Consider the following 18,366-nt stretch of genomic DNA (forward strand, 5'->3'; position numbering starts at 1 on the left):
CAGATTGCATCTTTCATCCCTGGCTTTATGTTCCCAGTACAGCTGTCTGCAGAAAGTGGGCTTGTGAAATGAATGACCCTCGGGTGACAGCACCCCTTACTCTCATTGCACTTTCCCTGTTCACCAGCACTTCACATGTTATTCTCTGCTCCTCCTCCTGTCAACCCGGTGTGCAGAGGAGGCCGACCTCGTCATTCCTGATCCTGAGTTCACCAAGTCTCACCACCACCTAGGTCCCTGCTCTCCAATCCAAGAGCAGTCTTTCCTTTTGGGCAGGGCCCACAGAGAGAAGGTGACTGTGACCTGTGACAAGCAGGCTTCGGGGAGCTTTGCCCTAAAGCCCCAAGCCACTAACACACTTGTTGCTAAAAGATGTGTGTGTCAAGGGGCAGGGGGGGGATAATGTTTTGGAAAACGGATGAAGGGAGCAGCTCATGGATCTGGGCTCCTGATCCCTTTGAGATGTTCCTGGCCTGGGTCCCCTTCTTTCTCCACATTTGGGCCCAGGGATCCATTCTACTTTTCCCCGAGCAAGTGTTTGAGTCAGAGTTCTCCAGAGAAACACAATCAAAAGGATAATATAATAAGGAATTGGCTCATGTGGTTATGGAGGCTGACAAGCTTAAAATCTGCAGGCTGGACTGGCAGGCTGGAGGCCCAGAAGGGCAGGCATTCCAGTTGGAGTCTGAGGACTGTCTGCTGAAGAAATCTCTTACTTGGGGGATGGTTGGTTTTTCTGTACTACTCAGGCCTTCAATTGATTAGACAAGGCCCACCTACATTATAGAGGGCAATCTATTATTCTCCAAGTCTGCTGATTTAAATGTTAATCTCATCTAAAAACACCATCTTAGAACCCCCTGCCCCTCCCTGAATAAGATATGACCAACTCTGGGCATCTTGGCCCAGCCTGGTTAATACATGAAATTAATAATCACAGCAAACGATAGCTGGGGTCCTTGGGAAAGGGGAGGCAAACCAACTGAGCGCCAAAGACCATTCCAACTGTCCTAGCCCCGTTTATAATGAAATGAGAGTCACATGGGAGGATGGATGGACCAATAGGTAGATGCAGAGATGGAGAGGCAGACAGGTAGGTAGATGGGTAGGGAAAGACATATAGATACTAGTACTGGCTAGTACTGGTAACTAGTAACTTTCCAGTCAGTCTTAGACTGAAATACAAAACCAGAGAATGACAGAGCAGAAAAGTCAACTTGCCCAACTCTTGAGTTTCCACGTGAGGAAAACAAGATACCCTGAGAAGAAGAGCGATCTGTTCAAGGTCCCACAGAGTCATTGGCAGAGGTTCTGTGGCCCCTACTCTGACTCCCGGGACTGGCAAGGGAATCAGGTATGTATGATGTATATGCTTGATCCAGCTGGGCTACACTGCAGGAACTTCCAGGCCTACTGTGTGCTCATGCAGCGGATGCGACCTGGACTGGTGGTGGAGCTCTACTCCAGGCCCTGACATCTCAACCTGTGGCCTCTGCTGCCACTGAGGCCACAAAGAGAGAGTTGGCGTGTCGGAGGCCGGGTCCTCCAATATTTCAGTACAGAAACACCTGTCACGTCTGCTCTCAGCCACGTGGCCCTTCATGAGTAAGAGGGCTCGGGATGTGGGTGAGCACATGAGTATTTGGTGAGAAGCATGTCTGACATGGGATACTTTGCTATTTCTTTGTTGGGACCCCAGGGTCTCCTTTTCTACAGGTTGGAGGCAAAGGAGTTGCCCCAGGATATCTCAGCACCCCAAGAATCTCTCTCCAAGGTGTTTGACTTCACAATGCACGGAATACCTCCACCTTCTACACTGCAGAACTTGCTGCGCTTTGTGTAGGGAAGGATTTGAAGGAACATTCCTGTCATTCCTTCCAACTAAACAAATGGAGCCACAAGATCAGGATCTGTCAGAAGTCCTGGACGGCCTGGATCATTTTCTCCCATTTTTGCCTAAGGCTCAGGAAAATCGCCCCAGGGTAACGCTATGTCTGATCCCGCCCCATGTTCATCCAGGTTGTTAGAATGTTGGCTCTCAGTATTTTTAGGCTTTTAAATCTTGTCCCTTCTAGGGTGGGGTTTATTAATAAGTATTGGTCAAGCATTATGGCATTGACCAGAATCTGGGTTCACATCATTAGTACCTCATTGACTGCCTGCGTCCTCCGAGGTGCCTTACTTATAACAAACTGCAATCGGATAGCTGGACTTGAATTGCTTGGCTCCTTGAAGGCATTAGGAGCTGAGATGTGCTTTCCTTTCCTTTCTTTTTTTTTTTTTTTTTTTTAAGATTTTTATTTATTTATTTGAGAGAGAGAGAGCAAGAGCAGGTGGAGGAGCAGAGGGAAAGGGAGAAGCAAAACTCCTCGCTGAGCAGGGAGCCCAATGTGGGACTCTATCCCAGGACCCTGGGATCATGAGCCGAAGGCAGATGCTTAACCAACTGAGCCACCCAGGTGCCCCTGAAGTGTGCTTTTCAAGTGGCACTAGTGTTCTTTCAATAAATTAAAATAGAGTTTTTTGTTAAAATAACCAAGAACAAAGAAGAAAACATTATTTTAAAATAGGATATGCAGTTGGAGTTAGATCCAAAGAAATGCCAGCACTAAGGCATAAACTGGCATCTTCATTGCCAGTGCTGCCGTCCATTTTTTTAGTGTAATCCTGGTCTTCCTTAGGCTTGGGGAGAATTTATCGACTCTGAATCTTTTAACTCTCTTAGCTGTGTGCCAAATCTGATTGGATTTGTCAAGAGTCCTGGTGGGCAGCTTTTCTCCAGCCTTGATCCCTGAGGTTTAATTAAGGACCTCTCCTGACCTCTTATAAAACTTCTCAGAAGAAGGCTTTAATTTCTTCTGTTTTTGTTTATGTCTTAGCCCTGTTTCCTTGCAGTCTGCAGAGAGAAAGAGAGAGTGAATTATAGTAAGCTGTGATGTTTGTAAATATTTGAAACTTGTGACTTTTTCTGAATCAGCAGTAACATTTTCCTTACCTGAATTCCTTTCTCAGTCTCAGTTCTTTAATGAGTTAGTTATCTCTAATCTCCATCGAAAGGTCCCTTGGGGGCAGCCCCGGTGGTGCAGCGGTTTAGCGCCGCCTGCAGCCTGGGGTGTGATCCTGGAGACCGAGGATCGAGTCCCACATCGGGCCTGCATGGAGCCTGCTTCTCCCTCTGTCTGTGTCTCTGCCTCTCTCTCGCTCTCTCTGAATGAATAAATAAATAAATCTTTAAAAAAAAAAAAAAAAAAAGAAAGGTCCCTTGGCAACTAGGCCCCTGATAAGGTTTGATTGTAAACCGATCCCTAATGTCATTTGACTCTGCAAAGCCTGCTCTTTTGTAGGTACAAAGCAGGCCATCCCAGAACATGGCTTTTAAACTACTTTTAACCAGAAGGTGACAGAGCAAAAAGTGACTTCTGTCTGAGCATCCCTGTGGGCTCAACATGATCTCAGGAATGCAAAAACAGAAAAGTGCTGGAAGAGCTTACAGTCATTTTGCAGTGTGACCTGGGGATCAGACATGAAGTAACAGGGCCCAAAGGGGGCAGCTCGTTGAGTTTGACTCAGTGAGGCAAACTCCCCTGGGTTCAGACCACCTGTATGTGGAGCTGTTTCCTGCTGCAAATCGACTTCTCCTGTCTGGGTCAGGGCAGGCTTTGTTTTCTATTCCCTCCCAGGTCACAAATTCGCTTCCTCCTGGTAAAGAACATGAGAGCCCTGAAGTGAGTTGGATGGAGTTCAGTAAAGCTACAAAGCTGAGTTGTCCAACAGCCAATGTGGTTAGGAAGATCAGGAACTCAGGAAGGACCACTGCTGGGCTTCGCTACACCCTGGCTGGTGTCATGGTGGGGGAGGGCTTCAGCCTATTTAATCCCAGGTGTTTGGGAAGGCTTGGAGAAGATTTTGGCTTGAACAGAATCTATGTAATCTGCAATGCAGATCACTTGTTTTCTGTTTTTGTCTGCTTATTGGTCAATTTTGTAGTGTAAGACAACTTTCCATAATTCCCTTTAGAAGGGCTGAACCAGAGTGCCTGGGTGGCTTGGCCGATTAACTGTCTGCCTTTGGCCCAGGTCATGATCCTGAGGTTTTGGGATCGAGCCCCACATCGGGCTCCCTGCTTAGTGAGGGAGTTTGCTCCTCCCTCTCCTTCTACCCCTGCCCCCTGCTCATGCTCTCTCTCTCTCAAATAAATAAAATCTTTAAAAGGAAAAAAAAAAAGGAAAGGCTGAGAGTCCGACTCTTGAATAAAGTAAATGAATAATTTAAAAAAAAAGAGAGAGAGAGAAAGAAAGAAGAAGAAAGAAAGAAAGAAAGAAAGAAAGAAAGAAAGAAAGAAAGAAAGAAAGAAAGAAAAGCTGAACCAAGTTGATTAATAAAGTTCTTATCAAAAGGTCCAAATTCTGCCTGGGTCTTGTGGCCACAAGTGCTCTGAGGGGTGGCATGAAAATGGCCTGTGGGAGGTGAGTAGATAGAAATCGTTAACATTTATTGAGTGCTTGCTGAGAACCAGGCACTCTGTGAAAACTTTACTTCATGATCTTATTTATTAAGATATACAATGTTCTCTGGAGGAAGAGGTTCTCATCCTGTTTGGGAACAATCAGGAGAGAGAAGAATTCAACTGGAGGCAGGTCTTGGTGCCAAGAGGGGCCGTCCTTGCCAGGTGACTTACTCCTTCACAGTGCAGATCACCTGGAGAGGAAAGACCCTACCCTCCCAGGTATGCTACCCCAACCCCACCACTGCTACGGGGAACAGACCCAGCTCCCCTCCAGGCTGCCTGGGCTTTAGGAAGGCTGGCTCGCTGAGCATTATGCTACAGGCTTATCCTCACTACAATCCTGTAAGGGAGGAGAGTCTTTTTGCCCCCATTTAACAGATGATGACACTGAGACCCAGAGGGAATGACAGTTTGCCCACAATCCCACAACCAGAGGCTGACAGCGGAGTTCTCCAGTGTTCAACCTCCGTCTCCCCACTATGGTAATTTGCCAATGTTCTGACTCAGCCTAAGTGGGGTCCACCCTTTGGGTGGAATGGTCTCAGTCACAGTTCTGTGACTAGGACTATTGAGAATCTTGAGTAGGGTTAAGAGGGTCTGAATAATTATGGAAAGGTGTCTTACACTGCAAAATTGATCAATAAGCAGACAAAAACAGAAAATAAGCAATGTGCATTATAGGTTGTGTTAGTTGGCTAGCCTGCCATAACAGGACACCATAGACTGGCTGGATTAAATAACAGAAATTCATATTCTCACAAATCTGGATGCCGGAAGTCTAAGCCCAAGATGCCAGCAGGGTAAATGGTGAGAAGTGCAGATGGCCGCCTACTTGCTGTGTCCTCACGTGGCCTTTTCTCTGTGTGTGCACATCCCTGGTCTCTCTCTCTCTTCTTGGGGACATCCTATTGGATTAGGGCCCCACCCTCATGACCTTACTTAACTTTATCCCCTTAGAGGCCTAATCTCCAAATACAGTCACATCGCGCGTTGGGCTGTACTGTGGGAATTTTGAGGGGACATAACCGCAGTCTAATCATAGATGACTCAAAGCTCTGTGTCCCTCCTGATGCAGACCCCACAGCATGGGGCTGTCAGGCGAGTCCCAGGTGACATCTCTGCAAGACTTGGCAGCTAGAGGCTGCTCCCCACAATCCTCAGCCATGAAAGACCACTGCTCCACTGAGAATTCAGGAAGGCTTTTTACAGAACTTCTGCTGATTCCTACAGCTTTATAAAACCCAACATTTACATGTAATCATTTTCACATCAGCTAAAGCTTTTCCATTTACCAACTCAAAAGAGGGACTGCAGCCACAGCCCCCTCCCTATCTGGTCAGTTTTAATCAATATTACTTTTTTTTAGTCCTCATAGCTGCCTAAGATTTTATTTTATTTTTTATTTTTAATAATTTTTATTATTTATTTATGATAGTCACACACAGACACACACACACACACACAGAGAGAGAGAGAGAGAGAGAGAGAGAGAGAGGCAGAAAAATAGGCAGAGGGAGAAGCAGGCTCCACATACTAGGAGCCCGATGTGGGATTCGATCCCGGGTCTCCAGGATCGCGCCCTGGGCCAAAGGCAGGCGCCAAACCGCTGCGCCACCCAGGGATCCCACTGCCTAAGATTTTAGAGGGCTATACTCTTCCCATATACAAAGTTGATTTCTTTTATTCTATCCCTGAAATAGCTTTTCCCATGAATATTCATTTTTTAAAGATTTATTTATTTGAGAGAGAGAGAGTAAGAGCACATGCGCTCTTTTAAGAGTGGGGAGGAGGGGCAGAGTGCAAGGGAAAGAATCTCAAGCAGACTGTGCACTGAGCATAAAGCCCAATGTGGGGCTTAATCTCAAGACCCTGAGATCAGGACCTGGGCTGAAACCAAGAATCAGACAACCACCTGAGCCACCCAGGTCCCTCATAGCTTTTCCAATGAAATAAATGGTTTTGCAAAAAGCCATGCATACCTTGTTAAATTTGCTCAAGAAAAAAAGAAAGAAAGAAAGAAGAAAGGAAGAAAGAAAGAAGAAGAAGAAAAAAAGAAAGAAAGAAAGAAAGAAAGAAAGAAAGAAAGAAAGAAAGAAAGAAAGAAAGAAAGAAGGAAAGAAGGAAGGAAAGAAAGGAGGGAAGGAGGGAGGGAGGGTGGGAGGGAGGCAGGGAAGGAGGGAAGGAAGGAAGGAAACCCTGATTTGTAGTTTGGCAAGTCTCATGGTGTAAATATCTCTACCATAATAGATTTCAAGTTATCAATGGTTTAAACACTGGTTCACAAAGTTTTTGAATATTTTATACTTGGCTCCCATGAACCACTGCTCCAAGTTACCACTGCTTATTCTGCTCATGATCACAGAAACCATAGCGTTTTTTTTTTTTTTTTTAAGATTTTATTTATTTATTCATGAGAGACACACAGAGAAAGAGAGAGAGGCAGAGACACAGGCAGAGGGAGAAGCAGGCTCCTCGCAGGGAGCCTGATGTGAGACTTGATCCTGGGTCTCCAGGACCACAACCTGGGCTGAAAGGTGGCGCTAAACTGCTGAGCCACCCGGGCTGCCCCCATTTCATAGGTTTTAATTTGGATCAGGGTGCAATCTGAGATCTTGATCACAGTGAGGTTGAATGGCCCCTCTAGGACCCAGTCTCACAATCTTATTTCAATTCTTATGATGCTTGAAACCTCTGAGCACAGATCCATGTGCATCTAATACATGATTCTAAGTTAGAACAGTCATCCATTTGCTGGAGATCAGTCACTCCACTGGCTGTGGGAATTCTCGCAGGGCCTTGGTCTTCATGGGAAAAGCCAAAAGTTAATCAGGAGCAAGTCAGGGGAAGATAGCTGGCAGGTGTAAAAGCTGCCCAAACATGTGCTTTGCTGGAACTGGGTGTCTCATTATTTTTCACTCAACAAGGACTGTGGGGCTTCGGCCACTGGTCCCTGTCTGGCCTACTGCTGATGACAGAGTGATCAAGTCCTCCTTGGGCCCTGAATGACTGTCTGCACACCATGTATGTGAATATGTCCAGGGAGCTTCCACCACAGAGTCAGAATTGAGAAACTCCACATGGCTCCTCAGTAACTATGTTACATAAAACATGTTGGTCATAGTACCAAGTTTGTGGCCACGATGTGGCATTTCAAAAGAAAAGAGATCTGGGAGGAGGTCTTGGAGATAACTGGGCTTGGAGGCATCATACTCCACTGAGTTAAACATAAGTGGGAATTGTAGCAAGTTTTGGCTCAGGAACGAAAACGTTTTCAGAGTGACCAGCATGGAGAGGGAAGGGATGATTCCCCTACCCCCTCCCCTAACCATGCCCCTGCTGCTGTATCAGGCCAGGCTTGGAGGGGAGCAGAAGGAAGCAAGGGGCCCCTCAATTCCCTCTCCTCCACCTCGTGTATATTCTCCTCTCCTTCCCCCTGTATTCTGCTCTCCTGATTATTCCTGGGTCCCAGCTGAGCTGGCAAAGTGGGCACAATGTTACTAATAAGCTGATTTGAGAGAAGAGTTTACCTCATTGGACCTTTGGGAAAGACCTTGTCTGGCACCTTGCTTTGTAGAATAACAAACTTGAATGAAACTAACAGTGATACTAGCCTACACCACTACCATATTCTTATTTTATATACCAAAGATGCCAAGAATCACTTCTGTAGGTGAAATCTGCCTTTCCTCTGGCAAGAGAAAGACTATATTGGAAATGGTATCCTTGGGGCCTCTTCTCCATTCTAGAGCTTCTCTGAGCTCAGGGGAGGGTGGGCACAGATAACTTCACACATCTACTTACCCTTGGCCAGTGTTCTCCATAACACATCATGACATTTGAAACATCAATAATGATTTATCCTTTCTCTTATACTCCTGTGGTCTCTGTTTTCTCATCGGCCTATTTTGGGGAATTAACGAAATTAAAATAATTTACCAATGAACATCTACTCTGTGCCAAATCCTATATTAGGTATTTTACAAATACTATTCCCAAACCTAGTAACATCATGAGATAGGAATCATATCTACTATTTTATAGATGAAGAAGCTGAGACCCAGAGAAATTATGGATTTGTTCAAGGCCATAAAGAGTTAAGATTCCAGTCAAGTCTTTTTAACTCAAAGTCTCACATTTTCTCACTATGTTACTATGTAATATAAAACATTGCATCAGTCAGCATAAAATTATTTATTATTATTATTATTATTATTATTATTTTAAAGATTTTATTTATTTATTTATTCATGAGAGACACAGAGAGAGAGAGGCAGAGACACAGGCAGAGGGAGAAGCAGGCTCCATGCAGGGAGCCTGATGCACGACTCGATCCCAGGACTCCAGGATCACGCCCTGGGCCAAAGGCAGGTGCTAAACCGCTGAGCCACCCAGGGATCCCCTGGTCAGCATAAAATTAGATTGTGCTACAGTAACAAGTAACCCTAAAATCTTTGGGGTTTATAACAACCAAGTTTTATGTTATCCTCCCATGTGATGTGTAATTCACAGGCATCACAGTTAGCTAGGGGCTCTGCTCCAGTCTCCCGAGACCCAGGCTGTTGATGGAATAGCCAGTGGTCTGTTGCCAGCCAGTAGGGGAAGAGGAAGTTCCAGAGGGTCTGAAACTAGCAATTAAATTCCCTGGCTTTGAATTGACACACTTCTACTCGCGACTCACTGGCCCAACTATTACATGAATATTCCAAACCACAATGGGGAGGAAGTGCAAATCCCACTGGACAGCCGAGAACAGAAAGTTACATGGCGGGTAGCATTGAAACCTGCTAAGAGTGTCTGACACGGGATTTGGCACCTAAGTGCTCAATAAACATTATTTCACACCCTTTTCCCTTCCCCAACTACGAATAGCTTATGGTGAAATAGTGCTTTTTGGATCAAGAGATGGGCATAGTGAACAGGCCTTTCATTTTGTACTCTGTTCAATGCTTTCTTTCTCTGTTGTTTTGCAGCTGGATCATAGGGTACTGGGAGCAGTCCACATCTGGATCAGATTGTTCCAGGGCCAGGGTCTCCAGTGACTTGACGTCTATTCTATGTATCTCTTTATAATTGCTTTTACATTCAGGAAAGAATATAACTCAAGAACACACTGCAGAAGGAACACATTAGTATCAGGAATCTCTATCAGTCGTCCTTAAATGCCATGGTGCTGGTGATGGATGATACTCACATGCACGACACATGACAGCCTCCCATGGGTATCCTTGATTGGCTCAGGGCTATAGGCAATCCCTGGCTTCTGGAGGTTTTAAGCCCACCCCTTTTCCTTCCTTATAGGGTAGGCTCTCAGAATGAAAGTGACTGACATTATCATAGTTATCTGCTCTAATTGATTCACCACTCATTTTAAAACCTCAGTAGTTCATGAGTAATAGCAAATTGCCTATGACACACCTTATAGCTGCTCCAGACGTGCAGCATGTCAGGCCACTCCTGTGGAAGAACTGCTGGTCCAGATGATGCCAGGGCAACCAGTTGTGAAATGAAAAATTGTTTTGATTAACCAGTTGTTTTATCTATACTGTGCCAAAGAATTGATCGGAGAGGACATTTTGTCCACACTAACTGAATTGGCTAGTGGTCTTGGCATTGTGTACACCCGCCTGGGTATAAAGAATGTGAGCATAATACCAAATCACAGAATGTTGGACTGGAAGGAATCTCTGGAGACATTTTCAGACATTCCCCTCATGTTACAGATGAGGAAACTAAGGAACAGCCAGGCTTAAAGATTTGCTAAGGGGCATGCAGCACAATTGTTAACTATTGTTTTAGAAAAGAGGTACGTGCGGGCACGTCTTCACCCACAGCATTTTTAACATTTTCTGTAGCTATTTCAGAATCAAGACACTCAACTGAATGGTATTGCATACTTTCTAAAAGTAGACAAGAATTTGAGAAACACCCCATGGTGCAATTGTTCATTGCTTAAACTTGCTGCTGACTCACTTGCCTTACACCACTTCTTTACCAACCTCGGTCATGGCATCTGTCACTTAACATTGGTTTAGGTTTTTTTTCCTCAGCTGGTCCCATCCTCTCAGGCTGGGCTGGGAAACAGGATGTAGTGACATCACCTCCACTCATCTCCATTGGCTGGTGGACCAGGGCTCAGAGGTGAGATCTCCGCAGGGAACCTCCTGGCACACAGATATTCTCCAGCCTGAAGTAAGCCACCTGTTCCCCGTGAAGCTGTTTAGGGCCACAACATCTGTGGAGCAAAGAAGCCAAGGGTTTTGGGCTTCCAATTTTTGAAGAAGGGTAAATACAGTACCCCCTGCAAACAAACACCTCTGTTGACTACACTTGAACTGTTGAGGTGGGGAAATCCCATTCAAAAGTAGCCATTGGATCAGCGCCTTCCATACTTCCACTGAATTGTGAATTGAGATTTTTCCCCTCCCCTTGTGTTCCTGCCTTTTGAGATGTCTTCAGTTTGAGACAGGTGATTTTATGGTGGTCCCTTCAATCTATTCCTCTTTTCTTAAGTCTCAAGGCTCACTGTTCAGGGCTCAGGAGGGAAGGCACCCCAGATCAGTTCTGTATGGCCCTGGGCTGAGGGTCAGAGCCAGTGGCCAGGATCTAGGCTGTCCATTGTCACTGGCCAGTCTAGGATTTTGGCAGCTCTCCCAACCCTACAGGCCCAGATGCAGAAGGCAGCCTTTGGCATAGGCAGAGAGCTCTTAGGATCAGGGCCAAAAAGTCAGCCCTTTCCCCCAGATGGAACACATGGGACTGCCCCTCCCCCCCACAGCACACCTTTTTCCCTCTCCCATGTGCTTACGTGGCTTAAGAAGTACTTGGGAGTTTGGTAGGGGTAGGGGAGCAGGGAAGACGGAGAGTAGGGTGACAACCTTGGACAAAAATTTGCCTAACCCATACCAAATAAGAGAGGGGGAGGAAAAGACCTGGAGCAAGAGAGTAGATTCCAGGCATACTGGGTACCTTCTCCTGGTTTTATGCATTGTTGAAAAGACATCATGAAAGACTTTGCTCTTCCCAGTCTGTCCTCTTCTTAACTTTGGTACAAAGCTATATAAACAGACACAGACACAGAATCACACTCATGAGTTAACACACATGTAACTTCACCTTATAACTCACATAGCAGTCATCTCTTCTTACCATTGGGTTCAGGTTCTGGAAAACTCTGGTGGTAGAAGAATTCATGTTTGAAGAACTTAAGCCTTTAAGAGAAAGTAAAGCTAGGAGGGGAAAGATCAGAAATAAACTAGAGAAACTCTTTATAATTGCTTTTACATTCAGGAAAGAATATAACTCAAGAACACACTGCAGAAGGAACACATTAGGATGTATCATATCTCCGTTGGTGGAAGTGTGAACTGGTTCAGCCAAGCTCGTGAGCAATTTGGCAACGTGTATAAGACTGGGAATGTGTTCTCCCAAGGGTGAGCAGCAGCACTTCTAGGGACAAACTCTAGAGAAACAAGTTCAAGGAGGTTCACAGCAGAATCATTTGTGACAAGTGAAAAATTAGAAATAACTTCCATATCCATCAGTAGGTTAATGGATGAATTGTGCTCTATTTGTACAGTTTAATGTTATTCATCAGTTAAAATGAATGAGCTAGATGTTCACCCAGTGACATAAGTAGACCTTAGAAACATCATGTTAGGTGAAAAAGGCAAGTTCCAGAATGATAGGTTCAGTGCAACACTACTTAACGTAAATTAAGAAGCACTTAAAACATTGCTAGGTATAATTTATGAGTAATTTATACATGATAAAGTATGAACACATTATGAGAAGAATATCCATCAGTTTTAGGATATCTCCTATATCTTTGGATGAAGAAAAAAGGGAGGCAAAGGGGACTTTGCCGAGTCTGCAAGTTTGTTTGTTTGTGGGACACCTGGGTGGCTCCATGGGTAAAGCGTCTTGACTCTTGATTTCGGTTCAGGTCATGATTTCAGGGTTGTGAGATTGAAACCCCACAACCTGCTCTGCTCAGCTTGGGAGTCTGTTTGAGATTCTCTCTTCTTTTTCCCCTTTTCGCACCCCCTCCCCCTGCTTGTGTTTGTGTGGGGGGTGTGTTCTCTCTCTCTCAATAAATAAAATCTTTTAAAAAATAAAGAATCCGACATGAATGTGGCAATATAACATTTGCTATTTCTGGTGGTTGGTGCAAGGCTTTTATTTTATTACTCCTTATATTTTTTTGTATGCTTGAAATATTGCAACATTGGGAAATGGAAAGAAGTTTCCCATGGCATTTTGCATACATTTACCAAGGCAGTAATGGATACGGTGCTGTGATTTTGTGTTTTCATCTCTTCTGTGAGAGAAACTTTTCAGAATTTCCCTTCTTTGTATCTGCAATGAACTGCTTGTAAATGCCTTTTTCTCTGAGTTGCAGAAATATCATCTGGAAGGGCATTTTTCTGGCTAGTTATCCCACACCCTCCTGATCTCATGACTCGGAGTGATTGACTTCGTCTCCATCCAGATATCTGAAAAAACCATAGCATTCCAAGTAGGCTCCACCCAAACCTCCGCAGGACCTCTTCCCAGGGTCAGGGCTGGAGGGCTCACCTCTGTCCGGGAGGGCTTCCTGCCAAGTGCCTGGCTGCCCTTCTGCTGGTTTACTTCCTTCTTTCTTTACCTTCCCCGAAGTTTCCTTGCAAAACCTTACTCTTTGGCTACCCCAACATCTCCTTTTTTTTTTTTTTATTCCCAACCCCTAGTTTCCTCCAGTCTTTTTTTTTTTTTTTTTAACATTTCATTTATTTATTCATGAGAGACAGAGAGAGAGAGAGAGGCAGGGACATAGGCAGAGGGAGAAGCAGGCTCGCTGCCAGGAGCCCAATGTGGGACTCGATCCCGGGACTCTGGGATCATGCCCTGAGCCAAAGGCAGACACTCAACCACTGAGCCACCCAGGCGTCCCTGACCTTCCAGTCTCTCTCATGATTCCACCAGTGCTAACCAACTAGAACAGTGGTTCTCAAACTTGACTGTACATTAGAATCACCTGGAAAGCTTATTAAAATACAGATTGCTGGCCCCGCCTCCACAGTTTCTGATTCAGTGGATGTGGATGGGGCCCAATGGTGTGCTGGAAACTCTTCTCCAAAAGAAAAAATAAGTACTGATTTGTAGTGTTTGCCAGTTCCCATGGTGTAAATATTCCCACGATGGTTGATTTCAAGCCCCCAATGTGACTGTCACTAGATGTGGACCAGGGGAGGGATGCATGTAATTGGTTCTCCCAAGGTGATACAAACCATCTCCAGCATACCCTTGGCACTGGGATCCTAAGAATGTGTATTTCTACTGAGGTTCCAAGTAATGCTGAAGCTGCTGGTACAGGAACCATGCTTCCAGAACCACTGTCCTACAAGGCTGAACATAAGAGTATGGGGTTTGGGAAGGGATTCCTGGATTTTGTGAATTGTGCAACCTTGACTTTAAAAATCCCACCTCCTAAATACCCACCGTTTGCTTTGACGTGGATGGAACTGGAGGGTATCATGCTGAGTGAAATAAGTCAATCGGAGAAGGACAAACATTATATGGTCTCATTCATTTGGGGAATATAAAAAATAGTGAAAGGGAATAAAGGGAAAGGAGAAAAAAATAAGTGGGAAATATCAGAAAGGGAGACAGAACATGAGAGACTCCTAACTCTGGGAAATGAACTAGGGGTGGTGGAAGGGGAGGTGGGCAAAGGGTGGGGGTGACTGGGTGACAGGCACTGAGGGGGGCACTTGATGGGATGAGCACTGGGTGTTATTCTATATGTTGGCAAATTGAACACCAATAAAAAATAAATTTATATATAAAAAAAATCCCACCTCCTTAAAAGGAGCCCAGAAGATTTCCTGCTCTAACAGCAAAGGTGGCTTTAAGTACTGGGGACTCGCATGGGCTATGCTGTAGATAAAACAAGCCCAAGGTCCATCCTGAGGTGGTGTGCTGGCCTGGATGCTTGGTCCCCTATCCTGAAAGCCCCCTGCCCACCAACCATGAACCATGCTGCTCCCATTTCATGCAGCAGTCTGCTCCCCTTTCCTGGCCCCAAACCCCACAGCCAAGGAGCATGGCCAGCAGGATGATGAGTGCCCACTAACCCCGAGGACTCCCGAAGGAAAGAACAGTCCTAGGATGCCACTGGGTCCCTGGCAGAACAAGGCATAGATGCTAGGAAAGAAAGAAGAGAAGGAGGTGGAGAAGGAGTGAGAAAAGGAAAGGCTAGAGAGGAAGAGTGGGGAAGGAGAGGCTGGTGGTGGGGTTCAGCAGCTTCCAGGGGACTTAGGTCACACCCCAGATCAGGCAAAAATGAAAGCACCAAATGACAACTGTCCATACCTCTACTAGTGGCATAACAGCTCCATTCTGGGAGCACATTGGTCCTCCCACTGACTACCCAGGCCAGATACGCTTGGAGCCTCGTCTGGGAAGAACAGAGGAGGCTCTGTAGGCTCTGTGGGATGAGCAAGCTCACAGGGGAGAAAGACAGGATTAACGCACAGCAGTATTGCCATACACACTCCGGATATTATCAAGTTGGTATATAGGACTGTATGTCATTAGGATTACAGGGTGGAATAACTCCAGGTGTGCTTGACATTTCTATTCAAATTGTACTTTGGGAAGCCTATATAGGTTTTCATTGCTGGTAATTTCTCTGACTCCTTCCTCCCAGAGCCTGGTGTTCATGCTCAGCCTGCCCCCACCCTTGGCTGGCACACCCTCACAGTTCTCACCCCCAAGGACAGTTGGTGGGACCCCCATCCTTGCCTGCCTGGGAGGTGGGCCTAGGAGGGGAGGAGATGGCTGGGAGAAAGAATCCAGCACATTCTTCTCAGTTCGCAGGTGCAGAAGCTGCAGCCCAGAGGAAGGAGATGCATGCAAGGACTCCAGCAGTGTGGCTCAGGTGGATCAGAAGGGATGCCTTGCCCCGTGCTGCTGCTGGTACTTCGAACAGTCTGAGGTGGGGGACACCAGCCACCTAGAGAGACTTCTTATGTTGCCATGCACTCTCTTCCCTTCTGTTCCTTTCTTCACTTTCTTTCCCCCTTTCCATGCTACCTCCCCCCCTCTTCCTCCCTCTGTCAAAGGCTCAGCCTTTGCCCCTCCAGCTCCAGCTTTACTGCCCCCCCAAACGTCCCTCCCCATCCTTGTCGACTTGCTCCAGCTCTGTCGGGATGGGCCACAGTACTCAGGCTCTCGGCACACCTCCTATCTACTTGGGTGGGTTAAGCAGGAGGCATGTAACCACGGCCAGTTTCAACCAAACAACGTATTGCCAGATGGACACATACACACAAATGCAGAAAGAGGTGGCAATGCACAGGCAGCAAGCAGATCCCTCCCCAGAGCTGACTCTCCTAGACGCAGTCGCGGGCCTGCCTTTGTAGGGTCGTGAACTCTCCTTGTACTGACAGCAGCACTGTCCACCGCTGCAAGGTGGGCACTGTATCCTCATTTTACAAAGAGAACACAGAAGCAGAGTCGATAAAGGGCTTTCCCAAGGTTACACAGCCAATACAGGGAGGGCCTGCGACTTGAATCAAGATCTGATCAATTCTGAGGTTCCAGTTCTTTCCATTAATATTGGAAACAGGAGCCTTTTCTGAATGATGACCTCTTCTTCCTGGGCCCCACTCCTCTTCCCTAGGTGGAGGTTCCCTAGGGTGGCAGGGGGTTTCAGTTACAGCCTGAGGGGCTTAAATCAAGGGCTAGGTACAGTCCACGCCCGGGACATGCACCTAGAAAGTCGCTTTGAAAGGTGGCCTCGACCCAGGAGAGGGACCTGGGGGACAGACACCCCCCACTGAGAGGCTCCTTCCCTCCAGAAATCTTTCCTTCCCACCTCCCCTCCCCTCCCCCTCGGCCTCTCTCCCTCCATCTCTCTCCTCTCCACCATCCCTCTCAGGCTCTGCGCTCCTCAGGACTGCTCCTCGAAGAAACTGGCTGTGTGGGAAGATCCGCAGGGCTTGCGCTCCCGGAGCGGAGCCCCGCCCAGGGTGGGACTGCGCCCGCGGTGTCTGGGACTGGAGCTCTTCGGCGGCCGCAGGGCGCACTACCCCACTCTGACCACACGGTGCCGCCCTTGAGCTGCACCCCCCACCCCACCCCACGCTCGGTTGGGCAGGTGGCAGAGGCGGACCTGCTTTGCAGCCGGGTGGGCGGGGTGGCACCAGGGGCAGGAGCGTGGGCAGTCACGGGCACGGGTCCGTCCTGCAGGCCTTGCTGCCATCCTGCCTTCTGCCTCTGCTGTCCGGCTGCACCCAGGTCAGGGCTGAGTCTATCTCACACACCTCCCGTCACCGCGGGGGGGCCCATCCACGCAGCGCACCCTCCTGAGTCCCCACGGTGAGCCCACAGCCCCGCTCAGGATCCTTCAGCACTCAGTGTGGGCCACACACCAGTTCGCCTGCTGGTGTTGACTTAGTCCTGCGTCTTGAGGCTTCTGCAAGGGAAGGGAACCTTCCAGCTGCCTTGTCTCTTGCACGCCGTGGCTTTGGTGTGACCTGTAACACGTGACGGGCTTGGGGAGGCCTGACATGTGCCCCTCCCCTTGGCCTGCGTGGGCACAGCGGCCACCCCGGGTTGGGTAGGATTCCGGAGAAGGAGAGGCAGAGGAGCCGGGACGGGGATCTCCTGGACGGAGATCGAGGCATTCGGGCCCTCTGGGCGGCGGGAGCTGAGACGGAGGTCCCCGCGGCCGTCCCTGACCTACGTGGCCTCCCTGCAGCGCCATCGCGGACAGCGGCGCCTGGCGGGAGGGGTGGGCGAGCCACAGCTACCTGCAGTTACCATAAGGCATCCTCTCCCTCCTTGAGATAGTGAAGACCCTATGTTCCTTTATTTTAAATTTCTCCGCAGTATATGGTGCTGCACTGTCCTACATCCCAACATTGTTCTCACCTTTGGGAATGTTTTCCCTCGGCCCTAACCCAGGCCTTATATGTGGTCCCAGCCTTCTGCTCGGTCCCCTGCTCCCTGGGGCCTGACACCCTGTGGGCCTTCCCTAAGGATGATAAGGCGTGCCCCAGGCCAACCTGTCCCCTCCCTTTCTCCAGGCTAAGCAATCCCACGTCCTGTCCCTAGAGGTCTCTGTATCCCAAGGCAAGCAACAGTAATGACTGCTTAACTAAAGCAATGAAGACTTTATTGGAAGGATTTAGGGGAGGTTCACCAGATTCAGGAGGCTAGGGAAGGGGACGCAGGAGGCAGGAGCTCAGTCTTCTCCTGGCACAGCTACTCGGATCATTGTGTTCCCGATCTTATATCCCTCCACACAGGATTCCAATTCCCAGGCCTGTCTTGGGTCTCGTATCCAAGGGGGCCGGAGAAGGCAAGATGCCTTGAGTGACAATCCCACCCAGAGTGCCCATGGAGTGGGAGAGGCAATTCCCCAAAAGGAGCCCAGGGAGACAGAGGACAGCAGGCTGGGAGCTAAGCCACCAACACAATGTCAGCACCTTTAATTGAGCCGCCCTTGGTTTTTTCTTACCTTGTGGAATCTCCCACTAGACACTGCACACAGATAAATGATTGAATGTGTCACAGAGCACTGAGGCACAGAGAGGCTCCACACTTGTCCTGTGGTCAACCAGCAGCTCGGAGGGAAACTCAAGTTGACGACTCCACTTGTTGCTGTCACTTATCTGTGAATTTGGTGTGTGACCAACCTGATGCCCTTGGAGGGCATTCCCCCTTGTAGACAAGGCCTCCCGCAGATACTTTTTGGGGTAAGGGCTTCCTGACTACTGTTGAGAGGAACAGCAAGCCCAGACCGCAAAAAGATCCAAAGGAGACTGCAGCCCTCAGGCAGGAGAGCAGGAGGGTAGGAGGGGAGGGTGGGTGCC

The 18,366-nt window shown here is 47.6% G+C and overlaps 1 long non-coding RNA gene and 1 other non-coding gene across 3 annotated transcripts; one reads left to right on the forward strand and one right to left on the reverse strand.

Annotated features, from left to right (window-relative positions):
• Positions 1 to 1,808: 1,808 nt before the first annotated feature.
• Positions 1,809 to 16,584, forward strand: LOC111098731. Of its 2 annotated transcripts, XR_005369319.1 has the most exons (4): positions 1,809 to 1,982; positions 4,558 to 4,726; positions 15,358 to 15,482; positions 16,428 to 16,584. It is a non-coding gene; the product is annotated as an uncharacterized LOC111098731 (long non-coding RNA). The 2 variants fall into 2 exon arrangements; XR_005369318.1 differs by lacking the exon at positions 4,558 to 4,726.
• A 1,654-nt stretch (positions 16,585 to 18,238) lies between these two features.
• On the reverse strand, positions 18,239 to 18,303 carry MIR129-1 (microRNA mir-129-1). The gene has a single exon (NR_049250.1). It is a non-coding gene; the product is annotated as a microRNA mir-129-1 (primary transcript).
• Between the last annotated feature and the right edge of the window lie 63 nt (positions 18,304 to 18,366).

This window comes from Canis lupus, chromosome 14 (assembly GCF_011100685.1).
Source record: "Canis lupus familiaris isolate Mischka breed German Shepherd chromosome 14, alternate assembly UU_Cfam_GSD_1.0, whole genome shotgun sequence".
NCBI lineage: Eukaryota > Metazoa > Chordata > Mammalia > Carnivora > Canidae > Canis > Canis lupus.